This window comes from Idiotropiscis lumnitzeri, chromosome 9 (assembly GCF_059441095.1).
Source record: "Idiotropiscis lumnitzeri isolate Australia: NSW breed Sydney's pygmy pipehorse chromosome 9, RoL_Ilum_1.0, whole genome shotgun sequence".
NCBI classification, from domain to species: Eukaryota; Metazoa; Chordata; class Actinopteri; order Syngnathiformes; family Syngnathidae; genus Idiotropiscis; species Idiotropiscis lumnitzeri.
Genome location: NC_142399.1, coordinates 19713196 through 19726517, shown reverse-complemented (window position 1 = coordinate 19726517; position 13322 = coordinate 19713196). Strand labels below are relative to the sequence as shown.

The following is a 13322-nucleotide window of genomic DNA, read 5'->3' as shown; positions in this document are numbered from 1 at the left end:
GATGAGGTGGACGAGTGGTTAAGGCGATGGACTGCTAATCCATTGTGTTCTACACCCATGGGTTCGAATCCCATCCTCATCGAATCGCTGCATTTTCTTAGTTGGTTATATTGTGGGAAGGTTGTTTCACCCTGTTGTTTAGGATATGTTGAGGTATCTCTGGGATTTTTAATTGTCTAAAGCCAATTAAATCATCCACCCATCCATCCAATATCCTCCGCTTATCCGGGGTCGGGTCGCGGAGGCAGCAGCTTCAGCAGGGAAGCCCAGACTTCCCGCTCCCCAGCCACATCTTTCAGCTCTGCCGGAGGGATGCCGAGGCATTCCCAGGCCAGCTGGGAGACGTAGTCTCTCCAGCGTGTCCTGGGTCGTCCTCTGGGCCTCCTGCCGGTGGGACATGCCCGGAACACCACCCCAGGGAGGCGTCCACGAGGCATCCTAAAGAGATGCCCCAGCCACCTCATCTGGCTCCTCTCTACGTGGAGGAACAGCGGCTCGACACTGAGTCCCTCCCGGATGTTCGAACTTCTCATCCTATCTCTAAGGGAGAGCCCAGACACCCTGCGGAGGAAACTCATTTCGGCCGCTTGTACCCGAGATCTTGTTCTTTCTGTCGCGACCCACAGCTCGTGACCATAGGTGAGGGTCGGAACGTAGATCGACCGGTAAATCGAGAGCTTCGCCTTTTGGCTCAGCTCACTCTTCACCACGACAGACCGATACAGCGTCCGCATCACAGCGGAGGCTGCACAGATCCGCCTGTCGATCTCTCGCTCCGTCCTCCCCTCACTCGTAAACAAGACCCCAAGATACTTAAACTCCTCCACTTGGGGCAGGATCTCCTCCCCGAGCTGGAGAGGGCACTCCACCCTTTTCCGACTGAGAACCATGGTCTCAGATTCAGAGGTGCTCATCTTCATCCCAACCGCTTCACACTCGGCTGCGAACCGCTCCAGTGAGAGTTGGAGATCACGGCCTGAGGAAGCCAACAGTACCACATCATCTGCGAAAAGCAGAGATGAAATACTGTGGTCACCAAACCGGATCCCATCAGCACCTCGACTGCGCCTAGAAATTCTGTCCATAAAAGTTATGAACAGAATCGGCGACAAAGGGCAGCATTGGCGGAGTCCAACCCTCACTGGAAATGAATCCGACTTATTGCCAGCAATGCGGACCAAACTCTGACATCGGTGGTACAGGGACCCAACTGCCCGTATCAAGGGGCTCAGTACCCCGTACTCCCGGAGCACGCTCCACAGAACTCCCCGTGGGACACGGTCGAACGCCTTCTCCAAGTCCACAAAACACATGTAGACTGGTTGGACGAACTCCCATGCACCCTCAAGGACGCTGTAGAGAGTGTAGAGCTGGTCCACTGTTCCACGGCCAGGAAGAAAACCACACTGCTCCTCTTGGATCTGAGATTCAACCTCCCGACGGACCCTCCTCTCCTGTACCCCTGAGTAGACCTTACCAGGGAGGCTGAGGAGTGTGATTCCTCTATAATTGGAACACACCCTCCGGTCCCCCTTCTTAAAAAGGGGGACCACCCCCCCGGTCTGCCAATCCAGAGGCACTGTCCCCGATGTCCACGCAATGTTGTAGAGGCGTGGCAACCATGACAGCCCCACAACATCCAGAGCCCTAAGGAACTCCGGGCGGATCTCATCCACCCCCGGGGCCTTGCCACCGAGGAGCTTGTTAACCACCTCGGTTACTTCAGCCCCTGAGATAGATGAGTCCACCACGGAGTCCTCAGGCTCTGCTTCCTCAATGGAAGGCGTGTCGGTAGAATTGAGGATCTTCGAAGTATTCTCCCCACCGACTCACAACGTCCCGAGTCGAGGTCAGCAGCACCCCATCTCCACTATAAATAGTGTTGATGGTGCACTGCTTCCCTCTCCTGAGACAACGGATGGTGGACCAGAATTTCTTCGAAGACGTCTGGAAGTCGTTTTCCATGGCCTCACCGAACTCCTCCCACGCCCGAGTTTTTGCTTCGGCAACCACCGAAGCCGTATTCTGCTTGGCCAGTCGGTACCTGTCAGCTGCCTCCGGAGTACCACAGGCCAGAAAGGCCCGATAGGACTCTTTCTTCAGCCTGACAGCATCCCTTACCGCCGGTGTCCACCAGCGGGTTCGGGGGTTGCCGCCACGACAGGCACCGACAACCTTGCGTCCACAGCTTCAATCGGCTGCCTCAACAATGGAGGCACGAAACATGGTCCTCTCAGACTGAATGTCCGCTGCCTCCCCCGGTACGTGGGCGAAGTTCTGCCGGAGGTGGGTGTTGAAACTCTTTCTGACAGGGGATTCTGCCAAGCGTTCCCAGCAGACCCTCACAATACGCTTGGGTCTGCCGGGTCGGACCGGCATCTTCCCCCACCATCGGAGCCAACTCACCACCAGGTGGTGATTAGTTGACAGCTCCGCCCCTCTCTTCACCCGAGTGTCCAAAACATGCGGCCGCAAATCCGATGACACGACTACAAAGTCGATCATCGAACTGCGGCCTAGGGTGTCCTGGTGCCAAGTGCACATATGGACACCCTAATGCTTGAACATGGTGTTTGTTATCGACAATCCATGACGAGCACAGAAGTCTAGTAACAGAACACCACTCGGGTTCAGATTGGGGGGGCCATTCCTCCCAATCACGCCCTTCCAGGTCTCATTGTCGTTACCCACGTGAGCATTGAAGTCCCCCAGCAGGACGAGGGAGTCTCCAGGGGGAACGCTCTCCAGCACACCCTCCAAAGACTCCAAAAAGGGTGGGTACTCTGAACTACTGTTTGGTGCATAAGCACAAACAACAGTCAGCACCCGTCCCCCCACCTTGAGGCGGAAGGAGGCTACCCTCTCGTCTACCGAGGTGAACCCCAGTGTACAGGCGCCAAGCTGGGGGGCAATAAGTATGCCCACACCTGCTCGGCGTCTCTCACCTTGGGCAACTCCAGAGTGGAAGAGTGTCCAACCCCTCTCAAGAGGACTGGTACCAGAGCCTAAGCTGTGTGTGGAGGTGTGCCCGACTATATCTAGTCAGAATTTCCCTGCCTCGCACACCAGCTCAGGCTCCTTCCCAGCCAGAGAGGTGACATTCCATGTCCCAAGAGCTAGTTTCTGTAGCCGGGGATCAGAGCGCCAAGGTCCCTGCCTCTTTCCGCTGCCCGACTTGCATTGCACCGAACCCTTTTGGCCCCTCCCCCAGGTGGTGAGCCCATGTGAGGGGGAACCCACGTTGCCTCTTCGGGCTGAGCCCCGTGGGTGCAGGCCCGGCCACCAGGCGCTCGCCAATGAGCCCCACCTCCAGGCCTGGCTCCAGAGGGGGGCCCCGGTGACCCGCGTCCGGGCAAGGGAAATCGTTGTCCATGTATTGTGGTCATCATTGGGGTTCTTGTGAGCCATGCTTTGTCTGGACCCTCACCTAGGACCTGTGTGCCAAGGGTGACAATACCAGGGGCAAAAAAGCCCCCGACAACTTAGCTCCTAGGATCATTGGGACACGCAAACCCCTCCACCATGATAAGGTGACAGCTCAATTAAATCAGTATCTAAATATTAAAAGAATCAACGTCTAAGTGCAGTCCTGCTCTACCAAACCGAATATGACAGAAATGTTGCATTTCTTGACTTCCAAAAAACTTAAACTTCCGCATCGTCATTATGCTCAGCCACCATCTGGACTGGGAGCTACTTTTCAGTCCATGTGTTCAATCAAACCCGTCCCTCAGGGGATGTGGAGGGTTCTCTTGAAACATGCAAGGTTTTGAGAAATTAGAATCAGTCTTTAAATTGAAAGGGAACCAAAGTCTAAACACAGTCCTGGTCCAAGTAAACAGAGTTTAACCCAATACTACCTTTCTACACTTACAAAAATATCCAACTTCATCTTGGTTACTAAGCCTTCTGAATTTAGAGACACTTTTCAGTCCTATGGAAAACAACAAGAACTGATGAGGTGGCCGAGTGGTTAAGGCGATGGACTGCTAATCCATTGTGTTCTACACCCATGGGTTCGAATCCCATCCTCATCGAATCGCTGCATTTTCTTAGTTGGTTATATTGTGGGAAGGTTGTTTCACCCTGTTGTTTAGGATATGTTGAGGTATCTCTGGGATTTTTAATTGTCTAAAGCCAATTAAATCATCCACCCATCCATCCAATATCCTCCGCTTATCCGGGGTCGGGTCGCGGAGGCAGCAGCTTCAGCAGGGAAGCCCAGACTTCCCGCTCCCCAGCCACATCTTTCAGCTCTGCCGGAGGGATGCCGAGGCATTCCCAGGCCAGCTGGGAGACGTAGTCTCTCCAGCGTGTCCTGGGTCGTCCTCTGGGCCTCCTGCCGGTGGGACATGCCCGGAACACCTCCCCAGGGAGGCGTCCACGAGGCATCCTAAAGAGATGCCCCAGCCACCTCATCTGGCTCCTCTCTACGTGGAGGAACAGCGGCTCGACACTGAGTCCCTCCCGGATGTTCGAACTTCTCATCCTGTCTCTAAGGGAGAGCCCAGACACCCTGCGGAGGAAACTCATTTCGGCCGCTTGTACCCGAGATCTTGTTCTTTCTGTCGCGACCCACAGCTCGTGACCATAGGTGAGGGTCGGAACGTAGATCGACCGGTAAATCGAGAGCTTCGCCTTTTGGCTCAGCTCACTCTTCACCACGACAGACCGATACAGCGTCCGCATCACAGCGGAGGCTGCACCGATCCGCCTGTCGATCTCTCGCTCCGTCCTCCCCTCACTCGTAAACAAGACCCCAAGATACTTAAACTCCTCCACTTGGGGCAGGATCTCCTCCCCGAGCTGGAGAGGGCACTCCACCCTTTTCCGACTGAGAACCATGGTCTCAGATTCAGAGGTGCTCATCTTCATCCCAACCGCTTCACACTCGGCTGCGAACTTCTCCAGTGAGAGTTGGAGATCACGGCCTGAGGAAGCCAACAGTAGCACATCATCTGCAAAAAGCAGAGATGAAATACTGTGGTCACCAAACCGGATCCCATCAGCACCTCGACTGCGCCTAGAAATTCTGTCCATAAAAGTTATGAACAGAATCGGTGACAAAGGGCAGCATTGGCGGAGTCCAACCCTCACTGGAAATGAATCCGACTTATTGCCAGCAATGCGGACCAAACTCTGACATCGGTGGTACAGGGACCCAACTGCCCGTATCAAGGGGCTCGGTACCCCGTACTCCCGGAGCACGCTCCACAGAACTCCCCGTGGGACACGGTCGAACGCCTTCTCCATGTCCACAAAACACATGTAGACTGGTTGGACGAACTCCCATGCACCCTCAAGGACGCTGTAGAGAGTGTAGAGCTGGTCCACTGTTCCACGGCCAGGACGAAAACCACACTGCTCCTCTTGGATCTGAGATTCAACCTCCCGACGGACCCTCCTCTCCTATACCCCTGAGTAGACCTTACCAGGGAGGCTGAGGAGTGTGATACCTCTATAATTGGAACACACCCTCCGGTCCCCCTTCTTAAAAAGGAGGACCACCCCCCCGGTCTGCCAATCCAGAGGCACTGTCCCCGATGTCCACGCAATGTTGTAGAGGCGTGGCAACCATGACAGCCCCACAACATCCAGAGCCCTAAGGAACTCCGGGCGGATCTCATCCACCCCCGGGGCCTTGCCACAGAGGAGCTTGTTAACCACCTCGGTTACTTCAGCCCCTGAGATAGATGAGTCCACCACGGAGTCCTCAGGCTCTGCTTCCTCAATGGAAGGCGTGTCGGTAGAATTGAGGAGGTCTTCGAAGTATTCTCCCCACCGACTCACAACGTCCCGAGTCGAGGTCAGCAGCACCCCATCTCCACTATAAATAGTGTTGATGGTGCACTGCTTCCCTCGCCTGAGGCGACGGATGGTGGACCAGAATTTCTTCGAAGCCGTCTGGAAGTCGTTTTCCATGGCCTCACCGAACTCCTCCCACGCCCGAGTTTTTGCTTCGGCAACCACCGAAGCCGTATTCTGCTTGGCCAGTCGGTACCTGTCAGCTGCCTCCGGAGTACCACAGGCCAGAAAGGCCCGATAGGACACTTTCTTCAGCCTGACAGCATCCCTCACCGCCGGTGTCCACCAGCGGGTTCGGGGGTTGCCTCAACAATGGAGGCACGAAACATGGTCCTCTCAGACTGAATGTCCGCTGCCTCCCCCGGTACGTGGGCGAAGTTCTGCCGGAGGTGGGAGTTGAAACTCTTTCTGACAGGGGATTCTGCCAAGCGTTCCCAGCAGACCCTCACAATACGCTTGGGTCTGCCGGGTCGGACCGGCATCTTCCCCCACCATCGGAGCCAACTCACCACCAGGTGGTGATCAGTTGACAACTCCGCCCCTCTCTTCACCCGAGTGTCCAAAACATGCGGCCGCAAATCCGATGACACGACTACAAAGTCGATCATCGAACTGCGGCCTAGGGTGTCCTGGTGCCAAGTGCACATATGGACACCCTAATGCTTGAACATGGTGTTCGTTATCGACAATCCATGACGAGCACAGAAGTCTAGTAACAGAACACCACTCGGGTTCAGATTGGGGGGGCCATTCCTCCCAATCACGCCCTTCCAGGTCTCATTGTCGTTACCCATGTGAGCATTGAAGTCCCCCAGCAGGACGAGGGAGTCTCCAGGGGGAACGGTCTCCAGCACACCCTCCAAAGACTCCAAAAAGGGTGGGTACTCTGAACTACTGTTTGGTGCATAAGCACAAACAACAGTCAGCACCCGTCCCCCCACCTTGAGGCGGAAGGAGGCTACCCTATCGTCTACCGAGGTGAACCCCAGTGTACAGGCGCCAAGCCGGGGGGCAATAAGTATGCCCACACCTGCTCGGCGTCTCTCACCTTGGGCAACTCCAGAGTGGAAGAGTGTCCAACCCCTCTCAAGAGGATTGGTACCAGAGCCTAAGCTGTGTGTGGAGGTGTGCCCGACTATATCTAGTCAGAATTTCCCTGCCTCGCACACCAGCTCAGGCTCCTTCCCAGCCAGAGAGGTGACATTCCATGTCCCAAGAGCTAGTTTCTGTAGCCGGGGATCAGAGCGCCAAGGTCCCTGCCTCTTTCCGCTGCCCGACTTGCATTGCACCGAACCCCTTTGGCCCCTCCCCCAGGTGGTGAGCCCATGTGAGGGGGAACCCACGTTGCCTCTTCGGGCTGAGCCCCGTGGGTGCAGGCCCGGCCACCAGGCGCTCGCCAATGAGCCCCACCTCCAGGCCTGGCTCCAGAGGGGGGCCCCGGTGACCCGCGTCCGGGCAAGGGAAATCGTGGTCCATGTATTGTGGTCATCATTGGGGTTCTTGTGAGCCATGCTTTGTCTGGACCCTCACCTAGGACCTGTTTGCCAAGGGTGACCCTACCAGGGGCAAAAAAGCCCCCGACAACTTAGCTCCTCGGATCATTGGGACACGCAAACCCCTCCACCATGATAAGGTGACAGCTCAATTAAATCAGTATCTAAATATTAAAAGAATCAACGTCTAAGTGCAGTCCTGCTCTACCAAACCGAATATGACAGAAATGTTGCATTTCTTGACTTCCAAAAAACTTAAACTTTCGCATCGTCATTATGCTCAGCCACCATCTGGACTGGGAGCTACTTTTCAGTCCATGTGTTCAATCAAACCCGTCCCTCAGGGGATGTGGAGGGTTCTCTTGAAACATGCAAGGTTTTGAGAAATTAGAATCAGTCTTTAAATTGAAAGGGAACCAAAGTCTAAACACAGTCCTGGTCCAAGTAAACAGAGTTTAACCCAATACTACCTTTCTACACTTACAAAAATATCCAACTTCATCTTGGTTACTAAGCCTTCTGAATTTAGAGACACTTTTCAGTCCTATGGAAAACAACAAGAACTGATGAGGTGGCCGAGTGGTTAAGGCGATGGACTGCTAATCCATTGTGTTCTACACCCATGGGTTCGAATCCCATCCTCATCGAATCGCTGCATTTTCTTAGTTGGTTATATTGTGGGAAGGTTGTTTCACCCTGTTGTTTAGGATATGTTGAGGTATCTCTGGGATTTTTAATTGTCTAAAGCCAATTAAATCATCCACCCATCCATCCAATATCCTCCGCTTATCCGGGGTCGGGTCGCGGAGGCAGCAGCTTCAGCAGGGAAGCCCAGACTTCCCGCTCCCCAGCCACATCTTTCAGCTCTGCCGGAGGGATGCCGAGGCGTTCCCAGGCCAGCTGGGAGACGTAGTCTCTCCAGCGTGTCCTGGGTCGTCCTCTGGGCCTCCTGCCGGTGGGACATGCCCGGAACACCTCCCCAGGGAGGCGTCCACGAGGCATCCTAAAGAGATGCCCCAGCCACCTCATCTGGCTCCTCTCTACGTGGAGGAACAGCGGCTCGACACTGAGTCCCTCCCGGATGTTCGAACTTCTCACCCTATCTCTAAGGGAGAGCCCAGACACCCTGCGGAGGAAACTCATTTCGGCCGCTTGTACCCGAGATCTTGTTCTTTCGGTCGCGACCCACAGCTCGTGACCATAGGTGAGGGTCGGAACGTAGATCGACCGGTAAATCGAGAGCTTCGCCTTTTGGCTCAGCTCACTCTTCACCACGACAGACCGATACAACGTCCGCATCACAGCGGAGGCTGCACCGATCCGCCTGTCGATCTCTCGCTCCGTCCTCCCCTCACTCGTAAACAAGACCCCAAGATACTTAAACTCCTCCACTTGGGGCAGGATCTCCTCCCCGACCTGGAGAGGGCACTCCACCCTTTTCCGACTGAGAACCATGGTCTCAGATTCAGAGGTGCTCATCTTCATCCCAACCGCTTCACACTTGGCTGCGAACCGCTCCAGTGAGAGTTGGAGATCAAGGCCTGAGGAAGCCAACAGTACCACACCATCTGCGAAAAGCAGAGATGAAATACTGTGGTCACCAAACCGGATCCCCTCATCACCTCGACTGCGCCTAGAAATTCTGTCCATAAAAGTTATGAACAGAATCGGCGACAAAGGGCAGCATTGGCGGAGTCCAACCCTCACTGGAAATGAATCCGACTTATTGCCAGCAATGCGGACCAAACTCTGACATCGGTGGTACAGGGACCCAACTGCCCGTATCAAGGGGCTCGGTACCCCGTACTCCCGGAGCACGCTCCACAGAACTCCCCGTGGGACACGGTCGAACGCCTTCTCCAAGTCCACAAAACACATGTAGACTGGTTGGACGAACTCCCATGCACCCTCAAGGACGCTGTAGAGAGTGTAGAGCTGGTCCACTGTTCCACGGCCAGGACGAAAACCACACTGCTCCTCTTGGATCTGAGATTCAACCTCCCGACGGACCCTCCTCTCCTGTACCCCTGAGTAGACCTTACCAGGGAGGCTGAGGAGTGTGATTCCTCTATAATTGGAACACACTCTCCGGTCCCCCTTCTTAAAAAGGGGGACCACCCCCCCGGTCTGCCAATCCAGAGGCACTGTCCCCGATGTCCACGCAATGTTGTAGAGGCGTGGCAACCATGACAGCCCCACAACATCCAGAGCCCTAAGGAACTCCGGGCGGATCTCATCCACCCCCGGGGCCTTGCCACCGAGGAGCTTGTTAACCACCTCGGTTACTTCAGCCCCTGAGATAGATGAGTCCACCACGGAGTCCTCAGGCTCTGCTTCCTCAATGGAAGGCGTGTCGGTAGAATTGAGGATCTTCGAAGTATTCTCCCCACCGACTCACAACGTCCCGAGTCGAGGTCAGCAGCACCCCATCTCCACTATAAATAGTGTTGATGGTGCACTGCTTCCCTCTCCTGAGACAACGGATGGTGGACCAGAATTTCTTCGAAGCCGTCTGGAAGTCGTTTTCCATGGCCTCACCGAACTCCTCCCACGCCCGAGTTTTTGCTTCGGCAACCACCGAAGCCGTATTCTGCTTGTCCAGTTTGTACCTGTCAGCTGCCTCCGGAGTCCCACAGGCCAGAAAGGCCCGATAGGACTCTTTCTTCAGCCTGACAGCATCCCTTACTGCCGGTGTACACCAGCGGGTTCGGGGGTTGCCGCCACGACAGGCACCGACAACCTTGCGTCCACAGCTTCGATCGGCTGCCTCAACAATGGAGGCACGAAACATGGTCCTCTCAGACTGAATGTCCGCTGCCTCCCCCGGTACGTGGGCGAAGTTCTGCCGGAGGTGGGAGTTGAAACTCTTTCTGACAGGGGATTCTGCCAAGCGTTCCCAGCAGACCCTCACAACACGCTTGGGTCTGCCGGGTCGGACCGGCATCTTCCCCCACCATCGGAGCCAACTCACCACCAGGTGGTGATCAGTTGACAGCTCCGCCCCTCTCTTCACGCGAGTGTCCAAAACATGCGGCCGCAAATCCGATGACACGACTACAAAGTTGATCATCGAACTGCGGCCTAGGGTGTCCTGGTGCCAAGTGCACATGTGGACACCCTAATGCTTGAACATGGTCTTCGTTATCGACAATCCATGACGAGCACAGAAGTCTAGTAACAGAACACCACTCGGGATCATATTGGGGGGGCCATTCCTCCCAATCAGGCCCTTCCGGGTCTCATTGTCGTTACCCACGTGAGCATTGAAGTCCCCCAGCAGGACGAGGGAGTCTCCAGGGGGAACGCTCTCCAGCACACCCTCCAAAGACTCCAAAAAGGGTGGGTACTCTGAACTACTGTTTGGTGCATAAGCACAAACAACAGTCAGCACCCATCCCCCCACCTTGAGGCGGAAGGAGGCTACCCTCTCGACTACCGAGGTGAACCCCAGTGTACAGGCGCCAAGCCGGGGGGCAATAAGTATGCCCACACCTGCTCGGCGTCTCTCACCTTGGGCAACTCCAGAGTGGAAGAGTGTCCAACCCCTCTCAAGAGGACTGGTACCAGAGCCTAAGCTGTGTGTGGAGGTGTGCCCGACTATATCTAGTCAGAATTTCCCTGCCTCGCACACCAGCTCAGGCTCCTTCCCAGCCAGAGAGGTGACATTCCATGTCCCAAGAGCTAGTTTCTGTAGCCGGGGATCAGAGCGCCAAGGTCCCTGCCTCTTTCCGCTGCCCGACTTGCATTGCACCGAACCCCTTTGGCCCCTCCCCCAGGTGGTGAGCCCATGTGAGGGGGAACCCACGTTGCCTCTTCGGGCTGAGCCCCGTGGGTGCAGGCCCGGCCACCAGGCGCTCGCCAATGAGCCCCACCTCCAGGCCTGGCTCCAGAGGGGGGCCCCGGTGACCCGCGTCCGGGCAAGGGAAATCGTGGTCCATGTATTGTGGTCATCATTGGGGTTCTTTTGAGCCATGCTTTGTCTGGACCCTCACCTAGGACCTGTGTGCCAAGGGTGACAATACCAGGGGCAAAAAAGCCCCCGACAACTTAGCTCCTAGGATCATTGGGACACGCAAACCCCTCCACCATGATAAGGTGACAGCTCAATTAAATCAGTATCTAAATATTAAAAGAATCAACGTCTAAGTGCAGTCCTGCTCTACCAAACCGAATATGACAGAAATGTTGCATTTCTTGACTTCCAAAAAACTTAAACTTCCGCATCGTCATTATGCTCAGCCACCATCTGGACTGGGAGCTACTTTTCAGTCCATGTGTTCAATCAAACCCGTCCCTCAGGGGATGTGGAGGGTTCTCTTGAAACATGCAAGGTTTTGAGAAATTAGAATCAGTCTTTAAATTGAAAGGGAACCAAAGTCTAAACACAGTCCTGGTCCAAGTAAACAGAGTTTAACCCAATACTACCTTTCTACACTTACAAAAATATCCAACTTCATCTTGGTTACTAAGCCTTCTGAATTTAGAGACACTTTTCAGTCCTATGGAAAACAACAAGAACTGATGAGGTGGCCGAGTGGTTAAGGCGATGGACTGCTAATCCATTGTGTTCTACACCCATGGGTTCGAATCCCATCCTCATCGAATCGCTGCATTTTCTTAGTTGGTTATATTGTGGGAAGGTTGTTTCACCCTGTTGTTTAGGATATGTTGAGGTATCTCTGGGATTTTTAATTGTCTAAAGCCAATTAAATCATCCACCCATCCATCCAATATCCTCCGCTTATCCGGGGTCGGGTCGCGGAGGCAGCAGCTTCAGCAGGGAAGCCCAGACTTCCCGCTCCCCAGCCACATCTTTCAGCTCTGCCGGAGGGATGCCGAGGCATTCCCAGGCCAGCTGGGAGACGTAGTCTCTCCAGCGTGTCCTGGGTCGTCCTCTGGGCCTCCTGCCGGTGGGACATGCCCGGAACACCTCCCCAGGGAGGCGTCCACGAGGCATCCTAAAGAGATGCCCCAGCCACCTCATCTGGCTCCTCTCTACGTGGAGGAACAGCGGCTCGACACTGAGTCCCTCCCGGATGTTCGAACTTCTCATCCTATCTCTAAGGGAGAGCCCAGACACCCTGCGGAGGAAACTCATTTCGGCCGCTTGTACCCGAGATCTTGTTCTTTCTGTCGCGACCCACAGCTCGTGACCATAGGTGAGGGTCGGAACGTAGATCGACCGGTAAATCGAGAGCTTCGCCTTTTGGCTCAGCTCACTCTTCACCACGACAGACCGATACAGCGTCCGCATCACAGCGGAGGCTGCACCGATCCGCCTGTCGATCTCTCGCTCCGTCCTCCCCTCACTCGTAAACAAGACCCCAAGATACTTAAACTCCTCCACTTGGGGCAGGATCTCCTCCCCGAGCTGGAGAGGGCACTCCACCCTTTTCCGACTGAGAACCATGGTCTCAGATTCAGAGGTGCTCATCTTCATCCCAACCGCTTCACACTCGGCTGCGAACTTCTCCAGTGAGAGTTGGAGATCACGGCCTGAGGAAGCCAACAGTACCACATCATCTGCGAAAAGCAGAGATGAAATACTGTGGTCACCAAACCGGATCCCATCAGCACCTCGACTGCGCCTAGAAATTCTGTCCATAAAAGTTATGAACAGAATCGGCGACAAAGGGCAGCATTGGCGGAGTCCAACCCTCACTGGAAATGAATCCGACTTATTGCCAGCAATGCGGACCAAACTCTGACATCGGTGGTACAGGGACCCAACTGCCCGTATCAAGGGGCTCGGTACCCCGTACTCCCGGAGCACGCTCCACAGAACTCCCCGTGGGACACGGTCGAACGCCTTCTCCATGTCCACAAAACACATGTAGACTGGTTGGACGAACTCCCATGCACCCTCAAGGACGCTGTAGAGAGTGTAGAGCTGGTCCACTGTTCCACGGCCAGGACGAAAACCACACTGCTCCTCTTGGATCTGAGATTCAACCTCCCGACGGACCCTCCTCTCCTATACCCCTGAGTAGACCTTACCAGGGAGGCTGAGGAGTGTGATTCCTC

At 55.0% G+C, this 13322-nt stretch overlaps 4 non-coding genes across 4 annotated transcripts; all 4 read left to right on the top strand.

Moving 5' to 3' along the window:
- Positions 1-82, top strand: trnas-gcu (transfer RNA serine (anticodon GCU)). Its single transcript has one exon. It is a non-coding gene; the product is annotated as a tRNA-Ser (tRNA).
- A 3873-nt stretch (positions 83-3955) lies between these two features.
- On the top strand, positions 3956-4037 carry trnas-gcu (transfer RNA serine (anticodon GCU)). The gene has a single exon. It is a non-coding gene; the product is annotated as a tRNA-Ser (tRNA).
- Positions 4038-7863: 3826 nt separating this feature from the next.
- On the top strand, positions 7864-7945 carry trnas-gcu (transfer RNA serine (anticodon GCU)). Its single transcript has one exon. It is a non-coding gene; the product is annotated as a tRNA-Ser (tRNA).
- Positions 7946-11818: 3873 nt separating this feature from the next.
- On the top strand, positions 11819-11900 carry trnas-gcu (transfer RNA serine (anticodon GCU)). Its single transcript has one exon. It is a non-coding gene; the product is annotated as a tRNA-Ser (tRNA).
- Positions 11901-13322: the final 1422 nt, after the last annotated feature.